The following is a 23,589-nucleotide window of genomic DNA, read 5'->3' as shown; positions in this document are numbered from 1 at the left end:
TCACGGGTGGACCTTTCGGTCTCACCGCGATCGAGCCAATCGGCCCCCGCGTGGGATAGGGTTGCTCGCCAAATTCGACCTACCTAAGTACCCACACGGAGGGTAGACCGGGCGATCGCACCTCGCCGCAGGTCGACTTCGGACACGGGCCACTTAAGCGACCCGTTCCGTACTATCGGGATAACCGAGCGGTGTTATTCGTCGGCCTCGACGGTTCGATTAATTATCGGGCGTCTTAGCCCACGACCAACCCTTTACGTGAAGCAAGATGGGGATTCAATGAAAGAAATGACGAAGCGAAGCGGGAAAACAGTTCAACAATAAGCACATTTATTTCGCGATGAAAGGAAAGCACACATATACAATTCCACCAAAAGCACATGGAAAAGAAGAAGACAAAAAGCAAATGCGACAATGCAGATCTATCCGACTACCGGGCACTCGGCAACACTTATACAATTTTACTTCACAGACGGCGCCGCCAACACATATTCCCAAAGCAAAAGAAAAGAGAACCACCCTCCAGGATGAGGGGGTAGGCGGGCCTGGGGCAGAGACCGTGTCGGGCCTACCCGTCTGATGATGAGACGCGGAGCGGCGGTGGTGCCTCAACTCCGCGGGCCTCGCGGACAGTGTCTGGTAGGGGGTGGGAAGGGGGCCCCCTTTTGTCGCACTATCTCAGCGCGGGGGGGGAAACAGGAGGGGGTTGCTGATGCTCGGGGAAAGGAGGATTTCAGAAGAATCTCGGGTCCCGCGACGAGCGTCTCCACCACGACCTCGGTCGCGCCGCCGGCCTTTCTCTCCGCAGTTCCCCGAATCCGACGCGAGCACCCCCTCGTCCGCCTTCGCCGCCGCCGCCTCTCCACAGCTCCGTCCTCTTCACTCCGACTCCGCGAACTCCCAACTGCACTCCGAACTGCTTCTCAACTTCCAACTCTTCCTCCGCTTCCAACTCAACTCTTCCTCCTGCGAACTGAACTGCCTCGACTGACGAACGCGGCCCCTTATATCCCCCGTGGCCTCGCTCCTTCATCTTTGACCCTCTGCCTCCGACTTTTCACCTCTCTTGCTCGCTCCCCATTGGCCCGAGGAAAAGTGGGCGTGAATGCTTTTTGATGCATGAATTTGCATATAGCGACCGCCCTCCAACGCCCTGGAGGCGGGGCCAAATCGCCCCTCGCTCACCGATTGGACGGAACAAAAGTGGGCGTGAGTCGTTTTTGATCCGTTTTTCTGCGGAAAGTCCGCGATGCTTTTGAACACGCTGCTCGGTGCGCGCTCTACACGAGTCCAGCATCGGTGCCCACGAGTGGCGCGAGATGACGGTGATGCGATGGTGGCGAGTTGTGACGGTAAAGGTCGTGGCGGTTGTGGTGAAGCGGCGTTGTGGTTGGTGGTTGTTGTTGTGATGGCTGTTGAGACGTGGTTGGTGGTGGTAATAATGGCGGTTGGTCCAAAATAAAGATAGTAAAAGAAAAACGGCTATCCTGAAGAGTCGCAGCCCTCATGAATGACATTTATTCCCTCTAGACAACGGGTTTGGGCCTAACTACACATATACTTACCGAGATATCTCACCGAAGGGACCTGAATGGTGGTTTGTAAATTTCGTCAACCACAACACTACCCCCTCCCCTTTTTACAGACTCGTCCCGAGTCGTCAAATTTTCGTGTGCCATCATGTGTAGTTTTCCCCTAGTACATTTTACCTACGGATCCCTGAGTGCGACATTCATGGTATTCGTGTCCCCAAAATAAATAACCTAAGGGCTGCGTAACTACCTAAACAAACTCACTCACACGGACGACTTAAATAAAATTGCCGGCGCTAAGACAAACATGCCGGGGGCGCACTCATATTTACAGTACATCTTAACCTTAACTTACAAATTTTACACTAAACCATGGCCCAGGATCAATGAACTCTGCAAAAGAAACGCAGTTAGCAGGGAGCCAGGCTGCTCGCATGCAGTCTCTGGCTCAAAACAATGCAGGTGACAGGGAACGTGGCTGGCTGCTCACACGCAGTCCAAGGCCTTCCCTTTTGAACTGAACGCAGTGAACCACAACGGTGCATGGGCTGCACAAACGTAGTCTCCGTGCCAGCTCAAGTGGCACACGCAATGAACACACGAATGGATGGATGAACACAAACACGGTGCACGGGCCGCCACTGCAGGCCCGTGTTGTAGCTGCCAACAGGGCAGTTCTTGCAGCTTGCAAACTGTTGCCTTGCGGATCCTGGCGCACATGGAAATGAACAGGGGGGGGCAAAGCAAAAATTGAACGGGGCTGGTGAACATGGGCAGTGGGCATGGCATGGCAAGGGCAGCAGGCAAACACAGACCGCAGAAGAAGGAGGCCGCTGCAGGCAAACACAGCCGGCAGACGAACTGGCCAGCACAGGCCTTGAAGAAAAACACAGCCAGCAGATGAACTGGCCGGCACAGGCCTTGCAGCACAGCAGCTGCAGACGATCCAGCCGGCACAGGCCTTGCAGCACAGCAGCTGCAGATGAAGTTGGCCAGCCTTTGCCGTTCCGTGGAGGTTGGTGGAGGGAGTGCGGTGGTGCTGGCCACTTGGAAGGCGGGCTCGGACCTACCTACCTGTCTCCCTCCCACCTATCGCCTTTGCCTGTCACTGTACATACCCACTCCCTTAATTTGTCAAACCCCAATTTAGCCCCAACTTATTTTTTTGTTGTTTTTATTTTTACTTCCCCACTATAAATCGTCCCCTAACCCCCTTTATCGTCTTTGTTCGGCTAACCTATCCTGTCACCTAGCCTACTCCGAGCCCCTACGTTCCCTTCCCGGAGGGGAACAAGGGAGAGCTAACGTCCTGTGTCGAGGCCCAACTCAAGCCTCAGAATGGCCTCCCCAGAGTTCGGTGATCTATAACCAAAGTGGGTCCAGCGGCCCACAACGACAGCGAGGGGATGGATGGTGCGGAGGGGTACATCTCCTAATCTACCCTAACCATTTAACTGTTAAACCACCCCGGGGCTTTCAACAAGCGCCTCTCGCTTAAACTATTGGTTCTAACAACCCAGATTCCCGTCGCCTGTGTTGGTGTCCTCACAATTTCGGGCCTCGCCCCCCCAATTTTCTCTCCGTGCCCTCACACGGTCTCCTGGCTGGGACACGTGGCCCCCTTTGGCAGGCACGACCCTCTGCCGATTCTCCGACGATGGCACCCCCGGGCAGTACACTGCCTCCGAGCCTACCAGCTCCCTAACACCGGGGAGTGCCCCCCCTGGCACCTCCCCTGAAACGCACACGTGGCAGGCTGGCTTCCCAGGCCCCTTTCCGAGGGTCACCCTTGCCCACAACACTGCCTACGCGGCTAATGGCGCCCCGGGCCCTCGCACCAAGCAGGCGCACCCGTGCCCACTACGCTATCCCGGCCCCCCATGGGCCCATGGCCTACCGCGGCCGACTAGCCTGGTGCCCGGGGTACCCACTCAGCGATACTCACCTTTCGCAGCCACGCTCCCAGCCCGTCAACAGGGCTCCTGCACCCCTCCAAACGGGTTTCGAGCCTACTTCCCCACCAACAACAAAACGACCTCCATTTTTGTTAATTTGACTAACCCAGCTAACTCACTCTACACTGACCCCGGGGGTCCCTTGGGCGGGAGTCACTCCTCCCCCCAATCACTCATCGCACCATGCATTCCCCATTCGCTCCACTCACACAGACCCGCTGGCCTCACTCACTCAACAAGTGCTCACCTCACAACTCACCAACTCTTCAACACACACACCGCTGAACACTGCCATCCTCCTAACTACATCCCCTAACTAACTCGTGCTCCCACGTCGTCCCTTAAACTACAGCACGTTCCTTTTAACACTACGTAGCTAAGCTACGTCCCCACAACACATTCACTGTTCTGTCACTGTCTCCAAATAAATCATTTTATTTCCCAACCTAAAGCTCACTAAATCCCTCTACCTAATCCATTCCACGGACTCCATGAGGACTTACCCCTGCCCCATGGAGTCGGTCTAGCTAAGCTAACCCTTCCCCCTAACTAGTTTCCATCCTGTGCCCAGGGTAAGGGGGTCTTCCACCCCTTGCCCAGGAATCCTGTGCACCCGAAAGTGAGGCTTGCTTTTTTTTTTTTCCTCCATGCGCAGCACCAGCGCGGCAACTCGCGCACTTTGCACCTGCCCGTGACGTCATGCAGCTGCACGTGTACCTCGTCCCTCCTTGGACGGTACCATCCGGCAGGGATACCCCTCCTGCTGGATTCCAACCCCACGTGCAGCCATGACGTCACCGTGCGCATAAAAAAAAACAAGCCCCACGTCTCGAGGGGTTCCCCACGCGAACACATGTGCTTTGCCCGTTGGAGCTTAACACACACGATCGCGTGGAGAACCCGTCCGGTCCAAATCCGAATCCTGCCTAAACTTTGTCCGTCCGCGGGATCGGCAAATCCACCGCTGGGGTTTCCGGACCGGGACTTCACTCTCGCAAGCGAGCACGTGCGGGCCTCGTGCGTTGCACAGCACGGACCTCGTGCTCACTGCTGGGTGAACCCGGCACGGTCCCCGAAACAACTACAGCCGCTACTCGGCTTTCTTTCTTCTGTCGCCGTCGTAGTCTCCATTCCACACACGCACTCCCGCGTGTCACGACGCTAACACACCTCACCATTACATTCACACCGGGAGACGCGGCTGCGTGCTCCCGCATGCCAACCGACATCTCCCTCACATACCGCTCTCTCACACACACGGTCTCCCTTGCATAACCCATACCACTCACACGTGGTGCTCCATTCACTCGCGGCCTTCCACTCACTCGTGCCTCACTCACACACGCGGGGGCACTCACCCGCGGTGCCTCATCCACACACCGTTCCTCACTCACACACGCGGGGGGCACTCAACCGCGGTGCCTCATCTACACTGGCCGTTTCATCCACACACGGCCTCACTCACACACGGTCCCTCACCCACACACGCGGGGGCACTCACCCGCGGTGCCTCATCCACACACGGCGTGCTGGGAAGCACACACTCCGGCACCATCGCCACCACACCACTCACACACGGGGTCGCTTCGACACACGGGCACGCACTCACACCTTGCACCACACACACAGGGACAACCACACTGGGGATTCGTGTCCCCACAAGGGTCTCCGGGGCCTCTATACCCCCCAAGCTCGGCGTGCACCTGTCCACAGCACCCGTCCTCTCAACCTCGCAAAGCACGACCGAACTCACCTGGTCGTGACTCGCCTCAAGGGGGCATACTCCCTCCCCTCGTTCCTGGAGGAGGCCATCCAGGTGCTCGCACTGGGTCCCCACACACTCCGCGAGCTCACCCCCATTATCCTCCACTACCTCCGTGTGTGTGTGTGTGCGTCACTTACCCCGTCTTCATCGTGCAGTCTTCCCTCTATCGTTCCCATCTCCCGTGTCTCTGCCAACTCAGTCACCTCTTCACCCTTTACCTCCCTTGTCTCAATTATTATTTCCCTTGTCGTCACCTCGTGTCTCGTCTCACACGTTTTGGTCTCCCCATTTAATTTTTCCCTTTCGGTCACAGTCACGACCCTCGCCCAACACGTCCCCCGAATTATTTTGTTACCCGCCTCCACCGCGGGCCCGACAGCCATTGCACCCCCTTCCAGCTCGTTTGCTCCCACACGTGGAGTCGCCATTTTTATCTCCTTGGTCACGGCCTTCATGCCCGCCTGCAGGCATCGGCCCATGTTCTGCGTCTCACCCCGGAGCTTTTTCGTTTCTTCCCTCATTTGCTTGCCCATGCTTTTCATTTCGTTTATAAATTCATTTGCGTTTGCATCCATCTTTTCGTTCATGCTTTTTATTTCGTCTTTCATATCCGCATTTATTTGTTGTGTATTCGCATCCATCCTCGTTTTCACTTCGTCCATTTCCTTGTTCATGTTCGCATTCATCTTCGCTGTCATTTCCGCATTCATTTGTGCCAGCATGGTGAATAGCTGGGCCATGTCGGGTGCGCTTGGGTGAGCCGTTTCGGCAGGGGTCGGGGAAGGGTTTTGGTGGAGAGGGGGAGGGGAGGTGACATACACCGCGGCCGCTGCCGCACCCATTTCGGGCTCTGGGTTCAGTTGGGCGAGTCCGTGTTCCTGCACAATCAACATTTCCTGCACGGGGATTCCATCCTGGACCATGGATTCTACCCATTCTACATCCATTTCTAATACCCCCGGCTCCCGCTCGCCTTGAGACGCCATCTTGCTTCTCTTAAAGGGTTAATTTGAATCGCTCGTAATTTGGAGGGAATCGGGGGTCGCTTCTCTCACCCCTGGACCGATTCCCGTGAATTTAATTGGAGACAGGAGAGCCCGTTGTCCCGTTCTCCGATACCAGTGCCGCGAGGAGGGCGATGGGTTTATATCCCACTCCTGACACCAGTGTTGCGAATTCGCGCCCGCCGGCGTGCGAACGGCCACGTAACTCGAATCGCGGCACGTCGCCCACCGGACGGACAATCCAGTCGTGACCCTCTCGGACTAACGCCGGGAACCAGTCACGGGTGGACCTTTCGGTCTCACCGCGATCGAGCCAATCGGCCCCCGCGTGGGATAGGGTTGCTCGCCAAATTCGACCTACCTAAGTACCCACACGGAGGGTAGACCGGGCGATCGCACCTCGCCGCAGGTCGACTTCGGACACGGGCCACTTAAGCGACCCGTTCCGTACTATCGGGATAACCGAGCGGTGTTATTCGTCGGCCTCGACGGTTCGATTAATTATCGGGCGTCTTAGCCCACGACCAACCCTTTACGTGAAGCAAGATGGGGATTCAATGAAAGAAATGACGAAGCGAAGCGGGAAAACAGTTCAACAATAAGCACATTTATTTCGCGATGAACGGAAAGCACACATATACAATTCCACCAAAAGCACATGGAAAAGAAGAAGACAAAAAGCAAATGCGACAATGCAGATCTATCCGACTACCGGGCACTCGGCAACACTTATACAATTTTACTTCACAGACGGCGCCGACAACACATATTCCCAAAGCAAAAGAAAAGAGAACCCCCTCCAGGATGAGGGGGTAGGCGAGCCTGGGGCCGAGACCGTGTCGGGCCTACCCGTCTGATGATGAGACGCGGAGCGGCGGTGGTGCCTCAACTCCGCGGGCCTCGTGGACAGTGTCTGGTAGGGGGTGGGAAGGGGGCCCCCTTTTGTCGCACTATCTCAGCGCGGGGGGGAAACAGGAGGGGGTTGCTGATGCTCGGGGAAAGGAGGATTTCAGAAGAATCTCGGGTCCCGCGACGAGCGTCTCCACCACGACCTCGGTCGCGCCGCCGGCCTTTCTCTCCGCAGTTCCCCGAATCCGACGCGAGCACCCCCTTGTCCGCCTTCGCCGCCGCCGCCTCTCCACAGCTCCATCCTCTTCACTCCGACTCCGCGAACTCCCAACTGCACTCCGAACTGCTTCTCAACTTCGAACTCTTCCTCCGCTTCCAACTCAACTCTTCCTCCTGCGAACTGAACTGCCTCGACTGACGAACGCGGCCCCTTATATCCCCCATGGCCTCGCTCCTTCATCTTTGACCCTCTGCCTCCGACCTTTCACCTCTCTTGCTCGCTCCCCATTGGCCCGAGGAAAAGTGGGCGTGAATGCTTTTTGATCCATGAATTTGCATATAGCGACCGCCCTCCAACGCCCTGGAGGCGGGGCCAAATCGCCCCTCGCTCACCGATTGGACGGAACAAAAGTGGGCGTGAGTCGTTTTTGATCCGTTTTTCTGCGGAAAGTCCGCGATGCTTTTGAACACGCTGCTCGGTGCGCGCTCTACACGAGTCCAGCATCGGTGCCCACGAGTGGCGCGAGATGACGGTGATGTGATGGTGGCGAGTTGTGACGGTAAAGGTCGTGGCGGTTGTGGTGAAGCGGCGTTGTGGTTGGTGGTTGTTGTTGTGATGGCTGTTGAGACGTGGTTGGTGGTGGTAATAATGGCGGTTGGTCCAAAATAAAGATAGTAAAAGAAAAACGGCTATCCTGAAGAGTCGCAGCCCTCATGAATGACATTTATTCCCTCTAGACAACGGGTTTGGGCCTAACTACACATATACTTACCGAGATATCTCACCTAAGGGACCTGAATGGTGGTTTGTGAATTTCGTCAACCACAACAATATATATATATATATATATATATATATATATATATATATATATATATATATATATATATATATATATATATATATATATATATATATATATATACAGTTTTTATAACCAAGACAATGGAGTTCACTATGTACAGAATTTTTAACCTGTCTACACACGCAGTGGGAGACGGGGTTTTGCAATCGTGTGTGTGTGTGTGTGTGTGTGTGTGTGTGTGTGTGTGTGTGTGTGTGTGTGTGTGTGTTTGTGTGTGTGTGTGTGTGTGTGTGTGTGTATAGAGTGATAGAATTGTTTGGAACAGAAAATGAAGAAAAATCAGGTGCGTGTGTTTGCATCTCCAGAGCACTTTTTAACCATTTGAGCTTTTGTCATCAAACTTTCAAAAAATCCCTTATTATGAGAATATGAAGACTAATTAGCAATTAGGTCAAATGTCAAAGGCCAAGTCACAGTGAGTAGGAATAGCATGGCCTTGTCAGCCTGTCCACCACGCATTAATGCGAGAAGGCCGTCAAGTTTGGATCAAAGTATAAAGTGGACGCAGGCGGGCTTTGCATTTTGAGATGATGCTTTCTCGTTTTTATTGATGAATGTTAGGTAAACTCCATGCCCTCTCAAATAGTGTAACATTTATTCTGTGTTTGTCTAGTCCACTAGTGAATAAACCGTCCTTCTCGATGAGATAAATCCTCCAGAATTAGCATATTTTAGTACGACTTATAATACACCCCCTACCACCGAACATAGAGGCTTTCCTGTGCACACCCCGAGTACAACCATCAGTCGATTTCACTCAGTGGTTCAAGAGTGCATCGAAGTCAAACATACAAGCAGATTTCACAATTTACAGTTAGATTTGACATACAAAAAGGTCCTTTTGGAGCCGCATATCTGAAGGATAAAAGAGCTTGTGGTTTCAAGGTGGGAAGAACATGGATGATTAAATTGCCTTTTGAAACCGAGGCACGGTTACTGAAAAGAGTGAACAGATCCATGCTTGTTGTCACACAACATCTACAGTTCAAAGCAGAAGTTACTAACGCCATTAATACAGCACAAGCAAAACCACCAAGTGAAGACTCGCCAAAGCCACGTACATGTCGTTAGGAATATTGATATTTTATATACTCAGTCCAGCCAGATTCCAAATTCTCAACCACCAATGTGATTAATCAGTGAAAATTCTGCTTTATTTGCATCAATCGGACTTGCTGAGTGGTATCTAGGCATTCATTTTATGAGATGACTCACATAATCACCCTGTGAATCTTACAGCACGCCGTCCTCACTGCTATTCCTACAGGTACCACAAAAGCTTGCAAGAAAACGGAGCGGATCAACCTGCTGATTTGGTCTACAGAAAGCCTGTTGGCACACAAGATTGTGACACACACAGAAATAGTACCCTCCTATCACTAAAACACACAAGGCCTTTCATTATACTTTATAGTAATCAAGTCTTCACACACTTTATAATCTACTAGTGGTCCAATCTACTGTGAAATGCACCATATACGTACAAATATGTGCAGATGTTTTTCTTGGAACAAACAGAACAAATTTGTCTTGTACACTTAAACTTCTAGATGTATCTTTGTTTTGGCTCGTTATAAATCCACAAAGTAGTTCCTAAAGTCATGAATGATTCATCACAAAACAGTGGAATTTTAACCAGCCCTTCCCCCTTAACTCCTACACCTCCAACTCTTTCCCATTTTCTCCTCACCTCTTCCAATACTTCATTCTCTTTCCTTATCTCCCCAATCCTAACTCCCTCCCCTCATCTTGACCATTAGGTTTTTCTTCTCAATCTAATGGGTGTTCCAAAAAGACTTGGACAACTTTGGTTGTTAATATATATTTCGTACCACAAATGATACTATACACTTTGTTTTATATGTTACAGAAACTCATAAAAGTTTATTTCTGTTCAGGTCTGGTGGTATTATGTAAAAGAAAATGGAAACTCCACAGGAGAAAGCTTAGTGCAGCTTAGTGCAATGGTTCATCGAGACGAGATCCGACAAGCAAGTTCAGTGTAATATCTGTTCAAGGTATGGAAGGAATCCGCCATCGCAGACTCGTATAAGAGAGTGGTACAAGAGGTTTAACGAGACCGGAAGTTGGAAGAAACAGAAAAGTACCGGTCGACCAGGCACAAGTGCAGATGTTGAACGAGTGTGTGAATCATTTCAACAAAGTCCCAGAAAATCAATCAGACTTGCATCCAGAGAAATGTGACTACCAACCACCACTGTACACAGGATTTTGCATAAAACACTGAACCTTTATGCCTATAAGGTGCAGAATCTGCAGGAACTCAAACCAAATGACAGACTCAAACGCAAGGCATTTGCCTTGGAAATGTTCAGCAGTCGGATTGAGGATGACGAAGATTACCTGAAAAAGGTCATGTTCACAGACGAAGCTTGCTTTCATGTATCGGGGAAGGTCAACCGGCACAATGTGAGGATCTGTGGCTCTGAAACCCCCCCACGTAGTTATTGAACACATATACTACAGTCCAAAGGTCAATGTGTGGTGTGGCCTTCTCCAGACCGCTTGGTGGGCCCGTTTTTCTTTGCGGAGGACACAGTGACCTCAACAATTTACATGAACATGCTGGAAGGATTTGCCTTCCCACAAATTGAAGACCTGCAACCCAATATCATTTTACAACAGGATGGCACTCCCCCTCCTTGAGCCTTTGTAGTTTGAGCCATCCTGAATTAAAAATTTCCAGGTCACTGGATTGACCAAGACGGACCAATTGCCTGGCCACCATGATCACCAGACAAACCCCTTTGACTTTTTGTCTGTAGGGGGTTGTCAAAGATGTTTACAACACCAAGGTGGAAAACCTGCAGGATCTTCGTTCTCGGATCACAGCTGCATGCACACTGATGGATGCAAACATGGCGAGCTTAAGATGACAAGAACTCATGTACTGCCTTGATGTCCTGCACGTAACAAATGGAGCTCATATTGAAGTGTATTGATAGCGTGCTGAAAACTTAATGAATTTCTGCATCATATAAACCAAAGGGTATCGTATCATATGTGGTTCTAAATATATAAACAACCAAAGTTGTCTGGGTCTTTTGGGTGTTCTCGCCCTTCCATATTGTAGAATTTCCCCAAGCAAAATCCATCGAATGAAAAATAAACTTGTGCAATTCAAGATGAAATGACTTTTTTCTTTTTAATCTCATAGTTTCATGTTAGACCAGTGATTAGGACTGCATGATTAGAGTAAACCTTGCATCCATTCAGCAGAGCCATTACCTTGGTATAAACCTATCAAGCAACATGACATGGAATTATCATGTGAATAATGTTATGAATGATGCAAAAAAAAATCCTGGGATTCATAAGGACAAAGAAAATCGAGTTATCGACTTCTACTCACCACTAAAGGTTGATGACTTTGTCCAGTCTGAGTGCTGTCCCTAAGCTGTTAAGCTTGAGTGCAGGTGAAAAGAGTCACAAGTTCAATAATACACAAGAAATGGCGTATCACCAGTGGGCCAATTTCACACTTCAGTTTTAGCATTCCTCCACGCTCGTCCATTGAGGAGGAGGTCCAAGAGCCTGATCGTAGTGTGGGGCAAAATGATTGGCTAGAAACCAGAAAAAAAAAACACCCACAACACTGCCATTGGTTGGACAAGTCAATGGAACAAAGCTTACGATGTAAAAGTGCAAACAAGTTCGCACCGATCAAAAGTACATTACAAGCAGAAACCTAACCAAATGTGAAACAAAAGTTAAGGTAGCAACATACAAGGCATTGGTATGTCCCAAACTCGAGTATGAAGCATCAGTTTGGAATCCCAACCAAGCCTACCTTGGATCTACAAACAAGCCCACTTTCCCTCTCCTGCACAGATTTATCCAATCTCGTCTTCAGTTGTCCCACCCTTCCTCCCGCCTATGGTACACTGAAGCTTGTGGCGAGGCAGTTGTCCTCAAACAACTTGCCTTCACCTTCTGGAAGGCAAATTCTATTGAAAGCAATCTCAGTTTCTTCCACAAAGCACAGAACGAGTGTGTGTCTACCCTCAGGAGAGCCAGAAAACATACTTCTAATCTCAAATCTGAACTCTCAAACCTGTCTCCCTCCTCCAAATCCTGGTGGCATATGGTTAAGTCTGTTTCTGGTGTGTGTTCCCCCTCCATCCACTCCCTGACTTCAAATGGCTGCATAGCTGACACTGCATGTGAAAAGGCTGAATGCCTACACTCTGTGTTTGCTTCGAAATCTTGTGTCCCAAACCCATCAAATTCTGGACTCACCTTACCCAGTCACACCCAGCAGCTGTTCCTGAACACTTGTGTCTGTTTCTCCTGACGTTTCTCCTGATCTCTCCAACTCTCTGGAAAATTATCATCATCTCTTTGCTGATGACTTCACCCTTTGCTGCACCATATCTTATCCTTCAGTTTGGCAGGCAACAGCCTCTTCACTCTGCAGACCTGGATAAAATCACAATCTGGTCAAACACTTCTGGTTCTGGGTTTGTAGCAACGGCAGGTTCTCTGCCGACTTTCTCAAAGTTAAGTTTCCGGTTGTTATATGTGACGTTTTAACTATTTATTTTCTCACCGACATGTTTCTGTGTGTTCCGAGCTCAGTTTTGTTTCAAAAATCGTGATATTTTGTGAGTTTTCGTAGACCTTGTCTTCACTGGTTCTTCAAGGCCTACCCATTATTCCCCTCCAGGTGTACGATCGCTTTTATCTGTATTCTCTCCCTATTACCTTCAATTCCTATTTTCCCCACTTTCCCAATGTCCCCCAGAACTCCCAACTAAACACTGTTTCTTATCTTAAATTTAAATGAAAAAAAAAAACCTTTCTCCCTGCATACCCACGAGTCCCGATCCTCATCCTTCTTCTTCTTCTTCTTCTTCTTCCTTCTGCCAGCACACCATCTTTCGTCTACTTGAGCTGACCCTCTTTCACCATTACCTTCACGATTTCTTCCAACAACCTTCCATTCCCAAATCTCACCTAATCTTCAAAAATCCATCAAAAAATAATAATCTTCCTTGTATCCTTTCTATCAACACACCTCTTGGAACCACTTGCCTCTTTCTCCCCTCTTCCTGGTACTTTTCATCGATCCATCAGCTTCACTCTGCATTTGCTGTTCCAAATTCACCATACACTTCTACAATTTTACTTCAACCTTCCCTTTTCCGAATGTTACACAATCCTTATTTATAATAAGTAAATAAATAAATAAATTCACTTTTGACCATACACCTCCCATAGCCACGTGCTTCTCCCGTAACCACACAATCTGTTTCCACCCTCAGCGATGACCGATCCAAATTCAACAATCACCTCACGATTTTTTCTCCAACCTTTTCCATTACCCAATCTGATGCAAACTCTCTCAAAAAAAAATTATAATTATAATAATAATAATAATAATAATTATAAAAACGATCTCTGATAATGCTTCATCTTCCTCTTTCACATGTGTGGTTCTCATTACTGTATCATAATGCACTATTCTTATTCTATTTCAACAGACTGCTCTCAATTCGACCTTACCCTCATTCCTTGCCGAAAAAAATCCAACTGTTAAAGCGTTTCTTCTCTCCATTCTCTTAATTCGCCTTTATTGCATCCATCAAGAAATTTCCTTCATTGCATTTCTGACCTAAAAATTTAAAAAAAAAAAACCCCCAGTTTGCTATAAATCTTTGCTTTCCATCAACCATTTTTTTTCCAACCTCAGTGCCAACTCACCCCTCTCAAAACAACCATCACACTCTTCTCCCTCCAAGCTTCCCTCTCACCTTTCTCCCTCAACTTTCCCCACTCACCCTTCTCCCACCATTCACCCCCTCACTCACCCTACTCAAAGTTGCCCCCCCCCTCACATCCACAAATCTCCTTCCTTCCCCTGCCCTCTCATCACTCCACCTCCTCAAATCCTCAACTGCCTTCTGCCCCTCTCCCCCAGCTCCACAGAGCCTTTTCTCCTCCTCATCTGGCCCTCCCCTTGCTATTCTGGAATCCCCCACACTCTTTCAACAACTCTCTTTACTCCCCCCCCTGCCTCCTCCCTGGTCCTACCCTCCCCATCCCCTCCCATCGCCTAACCCAAAGCCTCCTCCCCTCCCTCTTAATTAACAGTGTGGACCTCAAATATCCGAGGCCTTCACTTAAACCTTATAGATCTTTCCATACAGGTTGCCAGTGACAAACCAGACGTAATCTGCCGAACAGAAACTTTCCTCCCTCAAGATGTCCCTGACTCCCAAGTATCTCTCCCCGGTTACTCCCTCCTCCGGCATGACAGACCTGAGCCTCGTCCTGGTGGAGGAGTTGCTCTCTTCAACAAAGACTCCATTCCTCACACTCCATGCACTGCCCTCACTCCCCCACACCCCCAGGAATACCTCCAGCTACGGCTTCCCCTCCACTCCCACCTCATGTTTATATGTGTACTGTACCGTCCACCAAACAGTGATGACTCCATTTACACCTCACTATCCAAAAACATGGACAAACTTCTATCTTCTTATCCAAACTCTCTCTTCCTCATATGTGGTGACTTAAATTGTCATCAAGCCAGTTGGCTCGGTGTGGGAACCTCTCTCACCTGTAATGGCACTTCAGCAAAAGATTTCTGCGACTCATTGGGACAGACTCAATCTGTTAATTTCCTGACCCGGATCTCAACCAATGGTCCTCTATCTCTTCTGTATCTGATTTGGAAAAATTTCCCTGAAAATATCTGTTCTTCCTCCACTCCAATCGATTCTTCTGATCACATGCTTGTCAAAGTGGACATCTCTCTGGATGTTATCAGAGAACCAACACAGCGCTGTCGAGTCTGGCATTTCACTCAAGCCGACTGGCAGGGTCTCCAAGCAGCCATCAAACTTCAAGACTGGTCTCCCATCGCTACTTTCTCCAACATCAACTCATCCTGGGAATTCTTTCAAAGAAACTTGCTCTCCCTCATGCACAGATTTATCCCCTCTCCTCTTCAGTTGTCCTACCCTTCCTCCCGCCCATGGTTCACTGAAGCTTGTGGTGAGGCAGTTGTCCTGAAACAATTTGCCTTTGCCTCATGGAAAGCAACCCCAACTTAGGGTAATCTCAGTTCCTTCGATAAAGCTCAGAATAAGTATGAATCTACCCCCAGGAGAGCCAGAAAACAGCATCTTTCCAAGCTCAAGTTTGAACTCTCAAACCTCTCTCCCTCCTCCAAATCCTGATGGCATATAATCAAATGTGTTTCTGGTGCATGTTCCCCCTCCATCCCCTCCCTTACCTCAAATGGTCACTGCTGATACCGCATGTGAAAAGGCTGAATGCCTAAACTCGGTGTTTGCATCGAAATCTTGTGTCCGAAACCCATCACTTTCTCTAGCCACCTTACGCAGTCGCACCCAACTGTTCCTGGACTCTGTGTCCTTTTCTCCTGACAAGGTGGAGAGCTTGCTGTCAAACCTCAAGTCAGATTCTGCAACCGGTCCAGACGGCATCAGCCCAAGTGTCCTAAAAACCTGCTCCTCTGCTCTTGCTCACTCTCTCTGTTCTATTCACCCTCTCATTTTCTCAAGGTCATCTGCCATCGACTTGGAAATCAGCAAACATTACTGCCCTGCACAAAAAGGTGCTAAAACAGATCCCTGCAACCACAGGCCAATCATCTTTCTTCCAATCATCAGCAAGGTTATGGAATCCATCATCGCTTCAGACATTAAATCCTTTCTCTTCTCCAATGGCTTAATTTCTGATGATCAATTTGGTTTCAGACCAGGTCATTCCACCCTGGATATGCTGCTTCTGCTCTCCCAACAATGGATGGAGGTCCTCAATGCCGGATATGAAATCAGAGCCATAGCCCAAGACATATCACGTGCTTTTGACACGGTCTGGCACCCTGCCCTGCTCACCAAACTCTATTCCTCTGGTATCCAAGGCCATCTCCACTCATGGCTCGCAGACATCCTCTCCTGTCGCAGTCAATGTGTGGCCCTAAATTGAGTTATTTCATCCCCTCTCCCTGTCCAGGCTGGAGTTCCTCAAGGCAGTGTTCTCGGCCCTCTTCTTTTTCTGGTTTTCATCAATGATCTGATCTCTCCGACTCTCTGGAAAATACTCTTTATCTCATTGCTGATTACTCCACAGTAGGGTGAATATACTGGTTCTGGCTCACTTTTCCCCATGTAAATGAATGGGGGATTTTCAGCGATTCATATTTTTTTTCCCTAAAAATAAACCCCCTTTTTATCCCAAGGTATATTTAATTGTCTCCCCTTTTAACCTGGGGACACTTTTTTTTTTCAAATAATCCATGCAATAAGATAAAGATTTGTTCAAGTACTAAAGTGGTAATGTGATTTGTTAAAGGTGATTCTAAAGAAATATCTGAAACGTCTAAGCCTCGGGACACTCTTTATCAAATAACCGATGCATATTGTTTAGCTCACTCATTGAACCTATAAAGATTTGCTCATTCTCAAATTCCTTCAATAGTTTAATTTTCTTTGCACAATAATCCCCATCTAAAATATTGAAAAACAAAACATTTGAATCTTTATATTTTTTAAGATACACCTTTTGTGCCATTACGAAATGATAAACTTCTCTTAATGATCTCATCTGGCCACCGCCCGAGTTGCAAATCATTTTTGTGCATAAACCACGCCATAAAAAAAGTTTTGTTTCAAATGTTTTCAGTTCGTGCCATGAAAATGAGGAAGTGTTTTTTTTGACACGGTCGTGCTGTGAAAATGAGGAAGTGTTTTTGGACAGTCATGCTGTGAAAAAATAGGAACTATTCTGTGAGACAAGGCCTCGTGTTTATATTTTATCTCAGAACACGAACAGGCTTTTAAACATGTTTAATCAAAACCATTTTAGGGTATTTTAAGTATGTTTTAAAAATGATTCATACAATTTGAGAATATATCGCCCAGTTATTTTCCAAGCTGTCTCGCCCGAAGCGTCATTTCCTGTGGCCACACCCAATGATTAAGCAATCTCCTCATCGTTGCCTTATAAGTGATTCACCAGACAAAGTTTCTGCCAGACGGGATTTTCATTTTTACAACTGAGACATGAGCGATCTTTCTTCCGCAAACAAAACAGCTCAACACAAAGTTAGTAAGCCTGTGTATAGGTTCCTCTTTGAACGATGAAGCAATTGATTATAAATTAAATCGTGATAATTCTGATATATTTTTTTTTCTTGGCAGGTCCTTGGAAGAAGAGCAGTTTACATATCACGACGAGGTGCATGAAATTAATGCTCTTATTGAAGTGGTCAATCATCTTAGAAGAGAATTGAAAAACATTTTTAATGACTGACACGACGTCTTATCACGGCCTCTGATCTTTTTGCCATCTTGTACCAATGGTAAAAAAAACTGAGACATGGACTCACTCTCTTCCGATGAAGATAACAGCTCACTACAAAGTTGGTAAGTTTGTGTATGGTTTCCTCTTTGAACGATGAAGCAATTGATTATAAATTAAATCATGATAATTCGAAAATATATTTTTTCCTGGCAGGTCCTTGAAAGAAGTGGAGTTTACATATCACGATGAGGTGCATCAAATGAATGCTCTTATTTGAAGAGGTCAATGATTTTAGAAGAGAATTGAAAAACATTTATAATGACTGGTAAGAAGTCTTATCACGGCCTCTGATCTCGAATGAATTAAACCAATGGTGAGACACGTGTGTGTGTGTGTGTGTGTGCGTGTGTGCGTGTGTGTGTGTGCGTGTGTGTGCGTGTGTGCGTGTGTGTGTGTGTGTGTGTGTGTGTGTGTGTGTGTGTGTGTGTCTCTTTCCCTGTCTGTTTGTCTCTCTCTATCTCTCCCTGTCTGTCTCTTTGTATCTCTCTCTGTCTGTCTTTCGACCTACCTCTCTCTGTCTGTCTCTCCATATATGCCCTTGACTCATTATTTTTTTTTTTTTCAGCTCGATCACACAACATAAGCTGTTGAAGCAATGTGGTACAACACATGATTTTCTGGAGGTAAATGTTTCTGAATTATTATTTAGTTATTTCTTTATTTATTCTTTTATTAATATCACTCTCTCTTTGGAATGTAGTCTTATGTTGGTTGCATCATTAGTTTGGACGCGGTTTTACCAGTACACTGGAATTCATTTTATTGGCCTTGGAAGGATGACAGGCTGAGTCGGCCTCCTGGTGTGTTAATTTAGTGGTCAACGAGGCTTGAACTTAGAACCAACACCAGGCTTACTCATATTACCATGTAATTATCTTTATAAAACCTAATTATAATCCACTTTTTGTTTCAAAACAGAATATGGTGTCTGAGTTTCGAAATCACAAGACATCTGAAGAAGATTGCTGGGAAAGATTATACATTCTCGCAAATGAATATTTAATATTTTCAATTTTGATTAATTATATTTGTTTTGTTTACAATTACTTGATTTTGAATTTCAAAAAAAGGATCAAGACATGAAGGAGAGGGAGGGAGGGGTGGGGTAGGTGCGCTTCAACGACCCATCACCCCTCATCCCACCCCTCCCTCCCCATGTGTGTGTGGGGTAGGGTGGGGGTGGGATGAGGGAGGTGGTGGGTCAAAGGTGGGGGCGCACAGGGGGATGAGGGGGGTGGGGCTTGTGTGAGTGGGGTTTATGTGGGCGGGGCATGTGTGGGCGGGGCTTGTGTGGGTGGGGTTTATGTGGGCGGGGCTTCGGTGGGGGCTTGTGTGGGTGGGGCGTGTGTGGGGGGGGCTTGTGGGAGGGCGTTTATGTGGCTGCGGCTTGTGTGGGCGGGGCTTCAGCGCCGTCTATGTGGGTGGGCTTCGGTGGGGTTTGTGTGGGCAGGGTTTATGTGGGTGGAGCTTGTGTGGGAGGGGTTTATGTGGGCAGGGTTTATGTGGGCAGGGTTTATGTGGGCGGGGCTTCGGTGGGGCTTATGTGGGAGGGGTGAATGTGGATGAGGCTTATGTGGATGAGGTTTGTGTGGATAAATGGATGGGTGGATGAGTGGAGCTTGTGTGGATGGGTGGATAATTTTTTAATTAAATAAACATGTTGTGTGTGGGGAACTCATTAACTAATCACTAATTATGTGAATATGATGAATATGGGTGGAGCGTGTGTGGGGTTTGTGTGTGTGGAGCTTGTGTGGGGTGGAGTTTTTGTGTGGAGCTTGTGGGGGGTTTGTGTGTGGGGTGGTTTGTGTGGAGCTTGTGTGGGCGGAGTCAAAAAGGGGCGGAGTCAAAAATTTTCAATTTATCTTTGTCTTTTGTAATTCCTGTGAATAAAATGAACCTAAAATCTCTTCCCCTTCCAAATCATATATCTTATAAGTCCAAGGAACCGAATCTATTACATCAACAATTTTAAAAAGTTCGTTCGTCCATCGTTTAATATAACCCTTTTCAAAATGAGATTTCCACCTATATATTCTTACGATATCACCAACTTTGAACTTAGGTTTTCTGACATTAATCTCTTTTTCATATTTTAATTTTGTCAATGTTTCTGATGGTTTCATATTTGTTGACGTGTCATTATACTTATCGTGTTATACTGAACCGTGTCATTATACTTATCCACAATGTCCTGAATAAAAGATGACCATTGTTGTGAACCGAGTTGTGTGAATTTTTTATATTATCTCTCTTTTAAGGTACGATTAAAACGTTCAACAACAACTGCCTTCCCTTCATTAAAGGTACTGTATAATGTAATACTGTTATTTTTTAGAAAATTCATAAATGTCTTGTTATAAAACTCTCTACCCTCATCAGTCCACAATTTTTTAGGTTTTTCTCTTACTTTTATTAAATATCTGTTGAAAGGCTAACATAAGAGTATTACCTGTTTTGTTTTTTAATGGTACAACCCATGCGTATCTACTCCTCAAATCAATAACGGTTAAAGCATACTTGTACCCCTCATCATTATTGAGTTCAATCAAATCAGCAGACCAGATATAATCTACTTCCTTGGAATAAACTTTCCTTCTCTGAAACTTTGTGAATATTGGTTGATGTAATTCATCAGCTAATTGCTCTTCAGTCTTAATGACATCATTAGAGCCTATAAGTTTTTTGAATTTCCAAGTCCAAGTTTCAATTTAGCACTGATCATCTTCTTCACAATGAACCGATCAACTTTTTCTCTCAAGGTTGGATTTTGTATCAGAGACAAGTTAGACAACATTTCTCTATCGGTTTCATGCTTTTCTTCCAACGTTGTGGTATTCCCATAATCAATATCGTGTCTCATGCACACTACATCAACTCTATTGATGGGTTTACTCCATGATTTAGGATTGTCTGCCTCATCTAATCTTTTATCCAAGTTTGTGCCTGGACCACAGAAAGAATACCCTGGAAGATGTAATTCCCCTGGTATTCCAGTAGTTGTAAATTTACTTCCTGATAAAAACTTTTGTATATCTCCTCCTCGTTTGTATTTGGAGATAAATTGATTTTTTTTTGTACAACACACCGAACATATACCTTTTTGTATAACCCTGTTATTTTTACTTTTAATATATGAAATATTTTTAGTATTAGTTTTCTTTTTACATTTGAGACAATAACTCATTTATTTATGTGAAAAATTCCTGCAGAGTGCAAAAACCTTTTTAGTTTCCAACATGCACATTTGAATCTTAATTTTTAAAACATAAAGAATCCTTAGAAATGCCTTCACTCTCTCCTCCATTTATTGAAGAAAAAAAATTAAAATGAAAAACTTGAATTAAAATGAATATCTTGTCGATGTCAATAGTCTTGTAGAAAATATTTCAAAAAGACTTGTCAATTCTTTGTTTTCCTCCTCGGTGGGTTGTTATTTTCTGTAATACTACTAATCTTTTTTTAATCTCACTGGTTTCCATATTTTGATATTTATTTTGTCTCGCTCATTCCTCCCTCTCCTTCTCTCTCTCTCCTCCCTCTCCTTCTCTCTCTTCTCTTTTTCCTCCTTCTCTTTTTTCTCCCTCTCCTCCTTCTCTCTCTTCTCCTTTTCCTCCTTCTCTTTCTTCTCCCTCTCCTCCTTCTCTCTCTTCTCCTTTTCCTCCTCTTCCCTCTCTTCTTCAACTCCTTCCTCATCCCTTATTATCCTTGAATCGCTTACACCCCATAGAATATCACACATATATTCATCAGGATTTCTTGTTATTCCTGTATCCAAAATAATTTTTTTACAACAGGAAACCAATAAAATTTCTTTTGAATTTCCAAAAGAGCCTTACCTTTTCTAAACTTTATAATTTTTTCATTATTTAACATTCTAATTAAATCTAAAGTTGTCGGTTTATCAACATCAGCATAATGCCAATCTTTTATTGAAAATACCTCATTCTTATGTTGTAGAACATATTTATTAAAATACCGAATACCCTTTTCTTGAAGGTATGCTTGGACACAGAAATGATAATTTTCTTGAAGCCTTCTTGCTGTCATTTATGTATTAGAAATATATGTTAGAATAATATTATGGCACGAAACACCTCCCCATCTTCCCATAGTTAAATCATTTTGTATTTCCTTACTTATTATATATAATCCTGTTTTTTTCTGTTTTCATGATATAAACAAGGGCAAAACCATTATTATATTTACCCTTATTAAATTCTTTTATTTGTTGTTTACTAATCGTGGCCCCACAAAACTCATTCTCGATACCAAGTGGATAATATTCTTCCTTACGAGACTGATTTAATTGTTCCAGGTCTTCGAGGTTAATTTTAAATGACCAATTATACCCTAAATCATTCATATCATACCCCCATTGTTCTATTCTCATACAAACGATACGCCCTTCTTTATAAAAATTTATTTTAATTCGAACTGTGAATTCTGTGTGACCTGGAGATAATATCAACACTTCTGTATCTTTGGAATACACGGCCGTTTTATTTAAAGATATATATTGTGATAAATCGCTTAATCTCACCAAGTCATTCGCGTCAGTCGGGCTTGGATAATTTTTTAATTTATAAGCATTTTTCATGTTAATATTTTTGGTTATATTATAGTTATGTCGTTCAGCCTGTGCCTTTGTGTAATAATTTGATAAATCAATATCTAGTTCTTGAGATACACCAAAGATAGAACCATCTTTACCAACATAAGTCATTTATATTAGATTAAAAATAATATCATAAAAAATTTTATTTTTGTTGAGTTGAAATAACACATATAGACATAATTGACCACAACACTTGCAATTTAATTCTTGGACTTGAAATGTTTGATAAACACCATTCTGTAAGAATTTTATGACTTCAACAGGTGGTGGAAGACCAAAACTATCAAAATAATATTTGTCTTGACTATTAAAAATACAAACCCAATGAGAACCGTTACCATCATTATCTTCTAAGTTCATAATAATATTCTTTGTATGTTTCGACACATTTGTTAATTCATCTCTCATACAAATAACCACATTATGAATTTTTAATTTCTTACAATATTTGGCAAGTTGTAAATTTGATGTTGTATTCTTTCCAAATTCTTTCAACCACTCATCAATGCTCATTTATTTATTAGAAAGATATAATCCATTACCTCTTTTCGTTAATTTTACACCTGCTTGTGCTATAGAAGAAAGCATATCTCCAACTAACAATCTCGCTTTATCAGGCAGACCTTCAAGTTTTTCAGCAAAATCTACAATTACACCACTTCCACTAATTTGTTTCTCCAACTCTTTGTTATGTCTTTCCAATTCTTTTTGAGCCTGGAGTTGAGCCTTCCTTTCGTTGACAGTTTTCACCGCTGTTGAAATACCACCCGTCAATGCTCCAACCGCACTTAAACCAGCAAATAAAGGAATTAGAAATGGGAGAAATCCTCCACTCGTCTCTCTTATTGAATATTTTTTCAACATTGGTTTTGTCATTTTAATTTTAAGTGAGCCAGTGTCATTCAAGATTTTAACCTGTTCTCTTGTGAGCAAAACATCAATTCTTACTGCTCCTTTTCTCTGAATTGTATTAACGTTAATCGTACAAGGCTTTTGATTTTGAACACAAGATGATAGTTTATGAAGATTGATTTGATTAACATATACCCCAATTGGTACTTTGCCACTCATTTATTTAACAAAAAATTATGTGAGACTAATCATCACACCATTATCTGCATTAATCTGTAATTCTGTTTCTTCCAAAAACAAACAATATGTATCAACTTCTTCACTCTCTCCTCTTTCAATGGATAGGGAAGTATCCACTCGATTAGACTTTATAGTTTCCTTTTGAGCGCTCAGGTCAAACGCATAGATTGTATACAAACTTTTAAATGCTGTCATATCCAAAATAGGTTCTTTATTTCCATTACTTTCACACACCTTTTGGTAAGACTTGTATGCTTCAGCAAAATCATTTTTTCCCAATTAATTTCCAATCTATCTCGTGGATAAAATGTTCCATCTAGAGAAACGCGAAG

At 45.3% G+C, this 23,589-nt stretch overlaps 1 protein-coding gene and 2 long non-coding RNA genes across 3 annotated transcripts in view; 2 read left to right on the top strand and 1 right to left on the bottom strand.

Moving 5' to 3' along the window:
* LOC147018875 (uncharacterized) overlaps nt 1-11,342 on the top strand; it is a 13,285-nt gene extending 1,943 nt beyond the window's left edge. Inside the window, exon 3 of the long non-coding RNA XR_015062562.1 lies at nt 9,458-11,342. This is a non-coding gene — a long non-coding RNA (uncharacterized LOC147018875). The remainder of the gene's footprint in view (nt 1-9,457) is intronic.
* The window catches only part of LOC147018873 (uncharacterized), a 405,228-nt gene that overhangs the window by 334,145 nt on the left and 47,494 nt on the right, over nt 1-23,589 (bottom strand). The gene's annotated exons all lie outside the window — the stretch shown is intronic.
* LOC147018874 (uncharacterized) lies at nt 13,828-18,633 on the top strand. Its single transcript, XR_015062561.1, has 4 exons — nt 13,828-17,609; nt 17,701-17,812; nt 18,113-18,170; nt 18,466-18,633. It is a non-coding gene; the product is annotated as an uncharacterized LOC147018874 (long non-coding RNA).

This window comes from Eptatretus burgeri, chromosome 10 (assembly GCF_056783735.1).
Source record: "Eptatretus burgeri isolate ZD-2024b chromosome 10, Ebu_testis_v1, whole genome shotgun sequence".
Lineage (NCBI taxonomy): Eukaryota > Metazoa > Chordata > Myxini > Myxiniformes > Myxinidae > Eptatretus > Eptatretus burgeri.
Note: the sequence above shows the minus strand (reverse complement) of the source record. Positions and strands in the feature narration are given on the sequence as shown.